This window comes from Hibiscus syriacus, unplaced genomic scaffold, assembly GCF_006381635.1.
Source record: "Hibiscus syriacus cultivar Baekdansim isolate YM2019G1 unplaced genomic scaffold, ASM638163v2 tig00111095_pilon, whole genome shotgun sequence".
NCBI lineage: Eukaryota > Viridiplantae > Streptophyta > Magnoliopsida > Malvales > Malvaceae > Hibiscus > Hibiscus syriacus.
In genome coordinates, this window is record NW_024062980.1 from 1702567 (window position 1) to 1716730 (window position 14164).

At 34.4% G+C, this 14164-nt stretch overlaps 1 pseudogene; it reads left to right on the forward strand.

Annotated features, from left to right (window-relative positions):
- The first annotated feature begins 877 nt into the window (after positions 1-877).
- On the forward strand, positions 878-14164 carry LOC120152818 (annotated as a pseudogene).

The following is a 14164-nucleotide window of genomic DNA, read 5'->3' on the forward strand; positions in this document are numbered from 1 at the left end:
ATAAATTTTATTTCTCTATTTTTTATCAAACGTAAACTTGGACTGCCTCTCTCTTTACCTCCTATCTTCCTCCATTCATTAAATCTGGCCACCATGCCACCTTTCTCGCATCAAATAATTGAAAAGGATATACCTTGTAAAATACACCTTTTAAAAAGACATGGATGATAAGATGAGCTTTATCATACTAAAAATTAATCAAAAAAACGTGTTAATTTTGTCTAACGGTGATATTTAGGTTAAGAAAAGTGAATACATACATATATATTAAAAATTTTTAGTTTTACATATTTTTATGATTGTTGAACGAGAGAAATCAAAGTCTGAGATTATCTCTCTCTATATATATATATATATATATATATAGAGAGAGAGAGAGAGAGAGGGAGGGGTAGAATCCAGTTACATGGTATAAAACTAATAAATTTTATATTGACTTAAAATCGTTAGATGATGAAAAACAAATGATTGAGATTAACAATAGAAAATAAAAAAATTATTTATTGAAAAAACAAGATAATCTATGATGTTTATTTCCACTCATCCAACAATCCTAAATCAATGTAAAATTAAAAGTCTTTTACATTGTGTAAATAGATCATAATTCATATATATATATATATATATATATATATATACAGGGAAGTAAGAAGAGGGGAAAGAGAATGAGGCAGTTAAAAGATGAGTTAAATTATATGACGAGGCATGTAATTGTTCCAAGATAATAAATGTGAGCTCTACGTAATAACAATTATTTCTAGTAGTAAATCATAGAAACCTCACGAGACTGCACACTACAGCATTATTTCCTCTCTAAACGACCAACCACCGCTCTCCCAACTGTTTTATATATATATATATATATCGATACCATACAAAACACCACTTCATGACAAAACATTAGAGCTGAAAGATCAATCACTTATATATAAGATAAACCCTAGTACCAAAATAAATCAATTATAAACATGTCTCATATTACTGTGGAAAGAAATAGGAGAAGGCAAATGAATAAGAGTCCTAAAGTTTTGCGTTCTTTAACCCCTTGTTTCTACATTAAGAGGGTAATTCTTCTCTTTTTTCCTCTTTTTTTCATATGAGAATTGTGAAATCAAACCCTAATTGTCCAAGTTAAGAGCTTTTTATAAATAGTTAGGGATAATTACAAGGTAGTTCAAAGCTTTCTTAATATGTTATTCTTGATTTTAGGGTGACCAAGTGTCAATCATAGGCGGTGTTGTGGAGTTCATCAAGGAAGTACAACAAGTTTGATACATGTACTAGAGTCCTTAACAATGACAACACATGCTTCTTCGGACTAATGTTTATACTCAAACCTATTAGAAGAACAAAGTCTCGAAGATTCAAAGCATATATACTCGGTAAGTATAATGTGAGTGAATTCTTAAAAGGCTCTAATGTTTCTACCTTTGATGTTTCAGATTCGAGGTCGAATCCGTTTGAAGAGAGGGATGATGATACATGCATCACAACACTCACATCAAAGAAAGATAGACTAACGCTTCCAATGGACTCACACGATCAAGCCTTGGAAAAGAAAAATAATAGATTATCAGAATTAAAACTGCTTTTTGAATGAGATCCTGATGTTATTTGGTCAACATGTCTTTTGGAGATCCAACTGAATGCCTCTTATCTTTCCAAAGGTTCTTGAATCAAATCAATCCGATATCAGGATTATACGGGATTTTGTAATTAATTATGAATTTTCCTTATTTTCATCTTTGGAATAGTTAAAGTTAAGGTTATAAGGGTAATTTGCTTATAATGCTAAAACCCTAGAAGCCCCATCTTATTCTCCAAGCCTCCACCTTCTGAAAGATTAATCTGGACCGTTCATCACATCCAATGGTTGAGGATCAAGTTATGCATTCAAATTTCTAGTTTCCATCTCCACCATCGGATCAATCACTACATCAAGCGTCTAGATTAATGTTGCCACATCACATGGATTAGGATAGTGTTTTATTATTATTTTTATTATTATTTTATCCATAATTCATGTTCTCACAAGGACTCCTCTAACACTATATAATGAGGCCTTTCCCCTCATTGTATATCATAAACTTTTCTTCTATTTTATACAATATAATGAGATATCATTTTTGCAAGAGTTGATTGCCTTGTGCCTTTGAAGCATATTCTTCTTTAAGTTCTTCTAAGTTCTTGGGAGAGAGATCTTCACACTTCGGTTTGTCTTTTTATTGCAATTAGGAGGGCTAGTTACACTCGTATAATTGAGTTTTTCTTTTCACTACAACTAAGAGGGTTCGATAGGACATATCCATCTATCTTCATCATCCACATGCCAACATCATCAACTTATCCATCAATCACGACACCCCATATAACCTATCAGATTTGTGTTAACCCCTATACCTATCAAGGTAAATTTTTAATTGTGTTTTTCTCACAATTCGACATCCGATTTAAAATAAATCTTCTTCATCTTTCTCATATTTCCATCCTTTTTTTAACGAGCCATCATCCATCAAGATCAGACCATAAACATATTGGGTGCCTATTATAAGGTAAGAAAGAACAACATTTCTTTTCTTGCATACTTTGTCTTTTGCCCTAATTTATTACATTGTTTTCTTTTGTCTTTTATTTAATCTTATTATCCTTCCTTTTATTATCTTAATATTGTTTCTTTGTCTATTTAACAACAAAAGTCTCCATAAACCCTAATCTTGATGCCACTTTACAAAGCTCCCGTTCAAAGCCATTCGTTTCTTCATCGAGTCTAGAACTTTCCTAGGTTTGTTCCCTCAATGAGAGATGCATTCACATAATCCGATGTCGTTTTTCTTTCAATTGGTATCAAATTTGGGAAGATTCTTGGAATGAATTAAAGAGATTTTAACTTGTTCTCCAAGCATCAATCGTCAAAGTACCCCAACAGAGCTCTTGAAGTTTCATCATTTAAAGTTTCATTTTCAATTTTTTCAGTTTAGTTTCGATTATTTCTTGTTAGTTGTTTATTTTATTCATCAAATGGAAAAACAAAAAAGTAAAAAATCAAAAAATCAAAAAATCAAAAAAAAAAAAAACAAACGAAGAAATTTGGAGCTGATTTTTTTTACAGGATCATACATCATCCAAAAGTTATACTACATTCCAAAATTCAGCCAAATCGTAGTTCATTCAACCCTTCAAATAGATAGTTCAAGTTTGTTCGACAGATTCGTATTCCTGGCTTTGTTATATTTTACTAGACTTTTCCAAAAGGAATTTGGTTTTGAAATTTTCTATATTACAACTAAATCAATTGGAAGATATCGAAAAAAAATTAGATTTTTTGATGATCGAAAACCCCTTCATAAATATTGATAAATTTGATCTTGTGTTTGTTCGGTAGATGAAAGTTCTTCTCATTAATAGATTTTTCTAGACTTTTCCATAAGGAATTTCGTGTTGAAAACTTTTATATCACAACTAGACTCATTAAGGAAAATAAAAAAATCATAATTTTTGGAGATCTGCAACACCCTAAAAACATTGCTCAAGTTGATCCAACGTTTTAGGTTTTTTTCCGGGTTTGGGATTTTTCCAAAAATTTTCTTTGATTCTTATTGCATTTAGATTATTTTGTTCATCTTTTCTTTGTTCCTATACATCATCTAACACATTCGCTTCCTTGTGTTAGTAGGATTAAAGAGTTTGCGTACTTTTGTCTCATTGCATTCTTGTTCACTTGGAGTCGTATCTTTCTTTGGCCTCTTAGAGCTCCTAAGTTCTCTATCTCTTTTGTTAGTGATCAAACTTTGATACGAACATTGAAAGACTCTTGGAGAGGAAAGCTTTAAAGAGTATAGGATCGTCTTTCTTGCCTTTTTTGTGTTGCTTTCTTGAATTTTTAAATTTTATTTTGAGTGTTGTGAAATTCAGGACGATAGAAGATGTAAAAGTATCCAAGACACACCAAAACCTCTTGGACACTATTATTCAACAAGCGAAGATACTTAAACAACAATTCGTTGAACTCAACACCATCTTGAGACAACAACAACGACCACATACCAATCAACCAAGACAAGTTGAAGACAATGCACACAATGTCATGCAACCTAGATGTGCACAACCGAGACTCTTTGCTGAATCAGAGTTCACAATTCCATAATTCAAAAGAGATTATGATCCAGATGGATACATAGATTGGGATATCAAAGTCGACCTCATGATCTCTCATTACGATTGTCCCATGATGGAACAAGTACCATTGATCATATGAGAATTCCAAGGTTATGCTCTCAAAAGGTGGATACAAACAAAAAGAAGTGAACAAGAATGAAAGATTCTAACAATCGGTTCATGGGAAGCACTTAAATGAGTCATGATAAATCGTTTCCTTCCAACACACTACATCCATGAAGTTAAAAAAAGACTACAACAAGGTTAAAGATTAGTGGAAGACTACTACAAGGAGATGACATCCTTAATGAATCGTACAAATATACACGAAACAGATAACTACACAGTGCACAGATTTGTAAAAGGTTTTAATGAACATCGTTGATTTTCTTGACTTACATGGGTATCAAAGCCTTGAAGATACATTGAACAAAGCAATGAAAATTGAATCACACATTCAAATGAAATACCATTTCCGAGACACTTACCATAGTACTTCATCCACTTACCAAGCTACTTCATCCACTTACCAAGGTACCTCATATACTTCCACTTCATCTTCTACTCCACCTTCTGTCACGATTACGAAATTGAGGTATGAAAAACCTAAGGTGGCTAATAAAGACAAGATCAAAAACCTTAAAAGTCTCGAATGAGAGATACCTTATTCATTCAATGCAAATGATACGATCATGTTAGTCGCGATTGTCCGAGTATGAAAAATTTGATAATCTAAGAGGATAACGCTTATGGGTCTGAACCGGAAACATACAATGATGAATACTGTGATACTAGCATTGTAATGGAAGATAACAATCTTCAGACATTGGAAATAAAAGAGGCACTTGAAAAGCAAGTGACTACACTTTGTGGAAACAGAAAAAGAAAAAAATGAAAAAGAGGCAAAAATAAAAGTGGTCACAACCCATAAAAGCCAAGAACATGACCCATGAGAGGTGAGTGATCTTAATTATGAGAAAAAAGATATGATTCAAAACGTATATGTGAGCAAAAAAGTATTGAGAGTGAACCTTCTTCACAAAAAGCCTTGCATCTTTGTTCACTTTTGGGAATCAGTTGATTTGATTTCTAAGATTAAAAAGGATTTGCCTAGTGTGTTTATTTCTCTCTTACATGATTTAAGAGAAGTGTTAGGTGATCCACCTAATAGATTACCACCAGAAAGAGGGAAACAACACCAAATCAATCTAAGGTTCAATCATACCTCATCGAACAATCAATCTCGAATGAACCACAGAGTTAGATTCACTGAAAAAATGTTCCATCCATGAAAGCCTTAGTCATTGTGTTATCTCATTGATGAATCACGATGTTCAATAATTCAAAGGTAAGTATGTTGTTACTCATTTTAATGATATTCTAACATACTTTTTCTCTTTTTTGTAGGTTAAGGAACTTGAAGTTATGTCGATACAAAAAAGGTAAAAGCAATTCAAGAATGTCCCACGCCATCTTCTATAACTAAGGTACGATCCTCCCATAACGTAGTGAGCTTCTACTATCGCTTCATCAAGGATTCTTCCCCTATTGCTACACTTTTGACGGAAATAATCAAGCTAGTCGAGTTCAAATGGGGACCACAACAACAAGAGGTATTCGAACTACCCAAAGGTAAGTTAAGTTATACACCTATTCTATGTCTTCTTGATTTCTCTAACACTTTCGAGATAGGATATGATGTTTTAGGCGTAGGCGTAGTACTCATGCAGGAAAAGTAACCTATCACTTACTTTAGCCAGAAGTTACAAGCTACATAACTGAATTTCTTCACCTATGACAAAGAATCGTTAGCATTAGTTCGTGCACTCGAAGTGTGGCAACTCTATATTCTTCCTAAAGGGTTTTTCATACACCCGAACTATTATTCACTGAAGTGGTTAAAAGATCGAGGTAAGAAAAACATAATAGAAGATCCATTATCCCAAAGGTACACTCTTACCTATCATACACATGATATTATTCTCATGTTTGAACATATTAAAGATGCATATCATGATAACTTAGAGATTTCTAAAATATATACCTATTCTTTTAAAAGTGATTTTAATGAGTTTTATTTTGTAGATGGGTTTTCTTTTCAACTAAATAGGTTTCGCAATTCAAAAAGCTACTCACAAGAATTCTCAACTCCTAAACCACACTTAGGAGACTTTATCGATTACTGTCATGAACCCTTTGACATGGTTTTTACACACTCTTTCTTACTACACACGAGTAAAACCATGAAGGAAACTTATGGTGATTTTCTCACCTACAAAAACAACAGTGGCCAGCACCATGTTGATTTTCAACTGAAACATCGAATTTCAAGACTTGTTATCAAAAGAGGATTTCAAGACAATAAGAGTTCGATTCCAACAAGGAAGAAACCTCCACTTAAGTGCATAAATACAAATCACATCGATCCAGGTAAGTGTTTTTCAATGTTTCTTTTCTACACAACTAATTCTCTTTCTCTTGGAATTTCATATTTGTGGATGAATCATTTTGAGGAGTGGAGTAATGATACATGTACTAGAGTCCATAACAATAAAAACACATGCTTCTTTGGACAAATGTTTATACTCAAACCTTTTAGAAGAACAAAGTCTCAAAGATTAAAAGCATATCTACACAATAAGTATAATGTGAGTGAATTCTTAAAAGGCTCTAATGTTTTTCCCTTTGGTGTTTTAAACTTGAGGTTAAATCTTTTTTAAGAGATGGAAGATGATACATGCATCACAAGGCTCACATCGAAGGAATATGGACTAATGCTTCCAATAGACTCACACGATCAAGCCTTGAAAAAAATAATAATAGATCAACAGACTTGCGACTACCTTTTTAATGGGATACTGATATTATTTTGTCGACATGCCTTTTGGATATCCAATCGCATGTCTCTTATCTTTCCAATAGTTATTGAATCTTATCAATATGATATTGGGAACTCAAGCTATGGTCATTTTAGTGAAGTCAGCGACTGTAGAAATCCCAATATGGGATTATACTAGATTTTGTAATTAATTACAAATTTTCATCTTAGGAATAGTTTAAGTTAAGGTTATAAGGATAATTGTATTCTAATTACAAAACCCTAGTAGCCCCATCTTATTCTCCAAGCCTCCACATTCCATAAGCTTAATCTGGACCGTTCATCACATCCAACGGCTAAGGATAAAGTCATGCATTCAAATTCTTAGTTTCCATCTCCACCATCGAATCAAGCACTACACCAAGGGCCCAGATTGATGCCTCTCACATCATATGGATTAGGATAGTATTTTATTATTATTGTTATTGTTATTGTTATTTTATTCAAAATTCATGTTCCCACAAGGCCTCATCAAACACTATATAAGGAGACCCTTTCCCTTCATTGTAGATAATTAACTTTTCTTCTATTTTATACAATATAACGAGAGATAATTTTTGAAAGAATTGATTAATTTGTGGCTTCGAAGCTTCTTCTTCTTTAAGTTCCTCCGAGTTCTTGAGAGAGAGATCTTCACACTTCGGTTTGCATTTTTATTACGATTAGGAGGATTGGTTAGAGTCGTATTATCGAGTTTGCCTTTTCATTGTGACTAGGAGGGTTTGATAGGACATATCCATCTATCTTCATCATCCACACGCCATCATCACCAACTTATCCATCAATCATGCCACCCCCATGTAACCTATCATGTTTGCATTAATACATATACCTATTGTGTTTTTCTCACAATCCGACCATCTGATTTCAAATTCATCTTCACTATCTCTCTCATATTTCCATCCTTTTTTCTAACGAGCTATCATCCATCAAGATCAGACCATAAACATATTGGGAACCTATTACAAGGAAAGATAAAAACATCCTTTCTTTTCTTACATGCTTTGTCTTTTGCCCTAATCTATTCCATTATTTTCTCTTGTCTTTTATTTAATCTTATTACCCTTCCTTTTATTGCCTTAATATTGTTTTTTTTGTCTATTTTTCAACAACCATAAACCTTAATCTTGCTACCACCTTCCAAAGAACTCATTCAAAGCCATTCACTTCTTCGTTGAGTTTAAAACTTTCCTAGGTTTGTTCCCTCGATGAGAGCAACATTCACATCATCCACCGCCACTTCTCTATCAAAGTTTTACGATCCCTGGAATCGAAGAAACAAAGGAAGAGTTTAAGCCCTAGACCTAGTCCATGTACTCAAAGTCACTACACCTGCCTGCAAAACCTAACCCTATCCCCATCGAATTTAAAACCACATAAGTAGGTGCATGTTGCAACTCGTCTCTTGTGGATACAAAGAGAGCATCTCGAGATCGAATGTTCTTCTAAAAATTGTCTACCGATAAATACCTGATCAGATTCTGAAAATAATAAATGTTCTTGAGAAATTTTTATTTGAGGTTCTTCACTTCAACATCAGCGGAATGGAAGACACGGTGTTATATTCCTTTGTCATCAAGGTATCCATCATTTATTTGTTTCAGCCATGAGTATTTAATAATGTCATTACTAACATAAATTTGTTAATATCACGGGGATTTTGGAGTTTAAGGTTTATATTCCTTTGTCATCAAGGTATGACCATTTGTCATGGTTATTCAATAACGTTCCACATGAAAAATAATGTTTATGTATGTTCTTGTAGACGCTGAGTGATTTTTCTTTCGAATACGTGTCTATTATGTGCTTCAAATCATATGCTCATTTTAAGTAGATTTCATTGAAAATTCCTCAAGGCAAGCATTGTAAACAAGAGAAGAATAAATATAGGCTTGAGATTACATTTCATCCATCAAGATAAAGCATGGGAAAAATTTAATCCTTTTTCTCATTAGTTTTTGAATAGTTTAGAACAATTATAATGTATTATCTATTCAAAATTTGTTTTCAGAATATTGACAACGCGCACACACCTCGTAAATGTAACTGTCGGAGCTCATATCTTTTAGGGAGCAGAACACTTTTAAAACAGTAAAAATATTGAAATGCCTCTATATTATTTAATTTAATCCAAATGCATCATTTATATAGCTTTATAGTAGAACTAGTTACAACATAATTGTCTATCAAACTCTCTAACTAATTCCTAACTATCCAAACGGCTTCTTTATTCTTAACAATTCCCCTCAAGTTGGGAAGTGAAAAACATCCTTAACTCCCAACTTGGATAAGAGATATCTATGTTGTGCAACACCAAGAGTTTTTGTCAAGATATATGCCTGTTGCTCTGCAGTTGGAATAAATTCTGTTTGAATCAAGCCTTGCTGGATTTTTTCTCTTATAAAATGGCAGTCTATCTTGATATGCTTTGTTCTCTCATGAAACACTGGATTTGCTGCAGTTTGTAAAGCTGCTCTGCTATCACTAAATATCTTTGCAGGTTGATTGTTATTGACTCCAAGCTCCTTTAATAACCCTCGCAACCAAACCAGTTCTGACGTTGTCACTGTCATGCTTCTGTATTATGCTTCTGCTAAAGATCTTGCTATGGTACTTTGTTTTTTTTTATTTCCATGAAACTAGTGAATCTCCTAGCTTTACACAGAAACTAGTCACTGATTTCCTTGTCATTGGACATGTTATCCAATCCATCACAGCTAGCCACAAGTTGATAATTGCTTGAAGCTTTCAAGATGATTCCCAATCCATGATTATTTTTAATGTACCTCATTACTCTAAGAGCTGCTTCCATGTGCTCTTTCTTCGGTTCATGCATAAACTGACTAAGATGTTGAACTGAAAAAGCAATATCAGGCCTTGTATGTGTCAAGTAAAGTAGCCTACCAATTAATCTCTGAAATTCTGCTCTGTCGGTTAAACAATCTTCACCTTTATTACCTTGTTCCAGATAATGATCATACTCCACTATAGTAAGCTTAGTGTTTTGCTCCAAAGGTGTTGCAGCAAGTTTCGCACCTCCTATTCATGTATCTTGAATAAGCTCGAGATCATACTTCCTCTGATTTAACAATATCCCTTCTTTTGTTCTTAAGACTTCCAAGCCAAGAAAATATTTCAGTTCTCCCAAATCTTTCATTTTAAAGTTCTTATGCAATACCTCTTTTAATTCTGAAATCATCTTAGCATCATTCCCTATGATTAGCAAATCATCAACATAAACTAGAAGTACTACAATATGATCCCCTTGTCTCCTAGTAAACATAGAATAATCATGTTTACTTTGATCATATCCTGTTGGGATGAGAGCTTCTGTGAGCTTAGCATTCTATTGTCTCGAGGCTTGCTTCAAACCATAGAGAGACTTTTGTAGTCTAAACACAACATTCTCCCCCTGACTACAAAAACCTTGAGGTAACTCCATGTAAACTTCCTCAAGTAAATCACCTTGCAAGAAAGCATTGTGAACATCTATCTGCCATAGAGGCTAATCAAATATGACAGCAAGTGCAAGAATAAAATGAACTGTGGTGATCTTGGCAACAGGAGGAAATGTATCCACAAAATCAACACCTTCTCTAGAGGCTTAAATCTCTCAACTTCACTAGAGGCTTTAAGTTTAACTTTAAAGACCCATTTGTAACCAATACACACTTTTCCTGGAGGCAAAGGAACAAGAGACCATGTGTTATTCAACTCAAGAGCTTGAATTTCCTCCTGCATTGCCTTAACCCATCTAGGATCAGACTTGGCTTTAAGGAAGGTTTTAGGGTCAATAGAATGGGTAACAGAAAAAAGAAAGGATTGTGTATTCCATGGCAAATGAGAGTAAGAAATGTGCCTAGAAATAGGATACTGACCTGGAAAGGAAGTGGATTGGCAGGTATAAATGTAGTCACTTAACCAAGAAGGAGGTTTAGAAATCCGAGAAGAAGTTCTATGAGGTGGAGAAATAGAAACCATAGGAACATATTCCACAGAAACACCATCTGTTGAAGCATTAAGAAAATTATCTACAGGATCATTAAAAGCAGAATGAAGGTCAAGTTGAGGGACAGAAACAGACTGTTGTTAAGACTCATATGAGGGTTTAGGAAATATAGTTAGAGATGTTGTTGAAGACAAATTAGGAAAAGTAAGATTCAAGAAATCTGAATCAGAAATATGAGGATTGGAGGGGAAAAAGGAAACAAAATTAGGAGAAGCCATTTTGAAGGGAAACACATCCTCATGAAAAACAACATCTCTGTTGACAAAAAAAAATTTGGCTTCAAGGTCAAACAGTGTGTATCCTTTTTGAGTAGATGAATATCCAACAAACACAGAGAGAATAGCCTTGGAAGAAAATTTATCAGAATATTTAGGTTTAGTAGCATAGCACAGGCAACCAAATACTCGTAGGTGAGACAAATTAGGGGTCTTATGATAAAGTTTCTTAAAGGGTGTTTTCCATTGAATAACAGAGTAAGGTAATCTATTAATTATGTAACAGGCAGTAAGGCCACATTCACTCCAAAATTTAAGAGGGACTTTGGACTGAAATCTCAAAGCGCGAGCAACTTCAAGTACATGTCTGTGTTTTCTCTCAGCAACCCCATTTTGCAAAGGAGTACCAACACAAGAACTTTGGTGTATAAGACCAATATAAGAAAAGAAAGGTGAACAAACATAATTAAAGAACTCAGAACCATTATCACTCCTAATGATTTTGACTGAAGCAAAAAATTGGGATTTGGCCATAGAAAGAAATTGTTTAAGAGAGTAGAGGGCATCATTCTTATGCTTCAACAGATACAACCAAGTCATCCTCGTGTGGTCATCAACAATAGTTAAAAAAACTAATGACCACTATGTGTAGATACTCTATATGGACCCCAAAGATCAATATGAATAAGTTGGAATGGCACAGGAGAACGAGATGTGCTAAGAGGAAAAGGAAGCCTAGTTTGCTTAGCTAGAGGTAAAATAGAACATTTATGAACAAAGTCTTGCTGAAACTTAACATTACTCATAAATTTCAATTTATTCATTTTTGAAAAAGCAGCATGTCCTAGCCTAGCATGCCAAAGACAAGTTGTTGAACTAACAGAAGACATACAAGAACCATTATTATTTGAATGCATTACATTTGATATAGATGAAACAAACAAACCAGACTCAGAGCAAGATGATTCAAAGAAATATAATCCTTTAGACTGTCTATCAATCCCCTTCATCTTTCCAGTGGAGAGATCCTGAAGAAGAAAAAAATCAGGATAAAAAGTGAGAAAACAATTAAGATTACGGGTTAGCTTAGAAACAGATAGTAAATTGTGATGAAATTGAGGAACAAACAGGATATTTTCCAATTTACATTCAGGGGTAAGAAAGTAAGAGCCAAGGTGGGTTACAGGAACTGTTTTACCATCAGGGAGATGAATTAATCGTGTGGGAGAATCACAAAACACATGACAATCCAAGCTCTTAAAGTCGGATAAAATGTGGTCTGTAGACCCTGTGTCAATAATCCATTGAAGTGTATTATTAGTAAACAATGAATCAGAAGCCAAGATACCTGCAAGGTTGATAGCAGACTCGGCAGAAGGTGGCTTCTTCAACAGCTGCAAAATTTGGTTATACTGCTCTTGAGTAAAAACTGGAGAAGAAGGAACAGAAGCTTGAGGAATTGCATACGCAGATGATATGATGGAATTAACAGAATCACTAGAAACCCCTTTCTTCTTTTAAAACTTATAATTTGGAGGAAATTTGATCACCCTATAGCATTGATCCCTCTTATGCCCCCTGACATTGCAATAGTCACAAGTGCCAGCAAAACGCCTCTTGGAAGAATTACCCGAACTGGAAAACAGAGCCACCGAGTCTGGCACAGCAACTGTAGAAAGGTGGGAACGCTGCAACTCTTCTTGAAGTAACATTGAATATGCTTGATTAACCATTGGCAAAGGTTGCATAAGCAGGATTTGACTCCGAATCGCTGAGTAGGAATCATTCAAACCCATAAAAAATTGGAATAATTTCTGCTGAACCAAGTGCCTCATGTTCTGCTGAGACACTTCACACTCGCAAGCAGTGAATGGAATTAGGGATTCATACTCATCCCATAGCATTTTGAGACGAGTGAAAAATTCAGAAATCGTGGAATCCCCCTGGCTAAGCATGACAATTTCACGATGTAAGAAATAAATGCGCGATCCATCAATTTTGTCGAATCGCTCTTGTAAATCCTTCCAAACTAAAGCAGCACTGGAAGAGAGACAAATCCTTGCTGACCACATTGAGAATCCATGACAGAACGATGGCGTTGCACCGATCCCATTGTAATTGCAGATCGCCGTTGTACGCACTTCGCTAACAGGATCCATCAACAAACCCTAGTTTGTTCTTTGCAAGCAAAGCAATTTTCATCGATCGACTCCACACACTGTAGTTAGCCAATCCAACTAATGGCTGAGAAACGAGAAGTAACCCCAGCATATCTGAGGGATGCAGGTACAAAGGATGAGTGAAACCAAGCACTTCTTCAGCAGGAGGCATCGTGAATCCAGAAAGGAAGAAAAAACTTAGAGGAAAAGGGAATATACGAGAGAGGCCCAAAAAGGAAGTGAAACGCCCTAGAATGAGGAATGGATCGAAATTTTGGCTGATACCATGTTAAAACAATAAAAATACTGAAATGCCTCTATATTATTTAATTTACTCCAAATACATCATTTATATAGTTTTACAGTAGAACTAGTTACAACATAACTGTCTAACAAACTCTCTAACTAATTCCTAACTATCCAAACTGCTTCTTTATTCTTAACAAACACGTTATCATTTACTATGACGACAACATAATGAATTTATATTTTTACTATTTTTTATTACTAAATAATACGATATAGCGTGGAATTTTGGATACATACTCGTATCGAAAACTCCGTTTTTGATGTTCGTAAATGATTTATTAGTCTCTTCTTGTTCTCAGTAAATATATAAAGACTTATCTTAGTTTGTAACTTTTTTTGGGGGCAGATTGGTCTAGAATGTCAGCTGAGCTTGGAGGAACTTGCTATTGAAGTTCAGCAAAGCTTCTTCTTAGAGCCTGTTTCTCTTAACGAAATATAG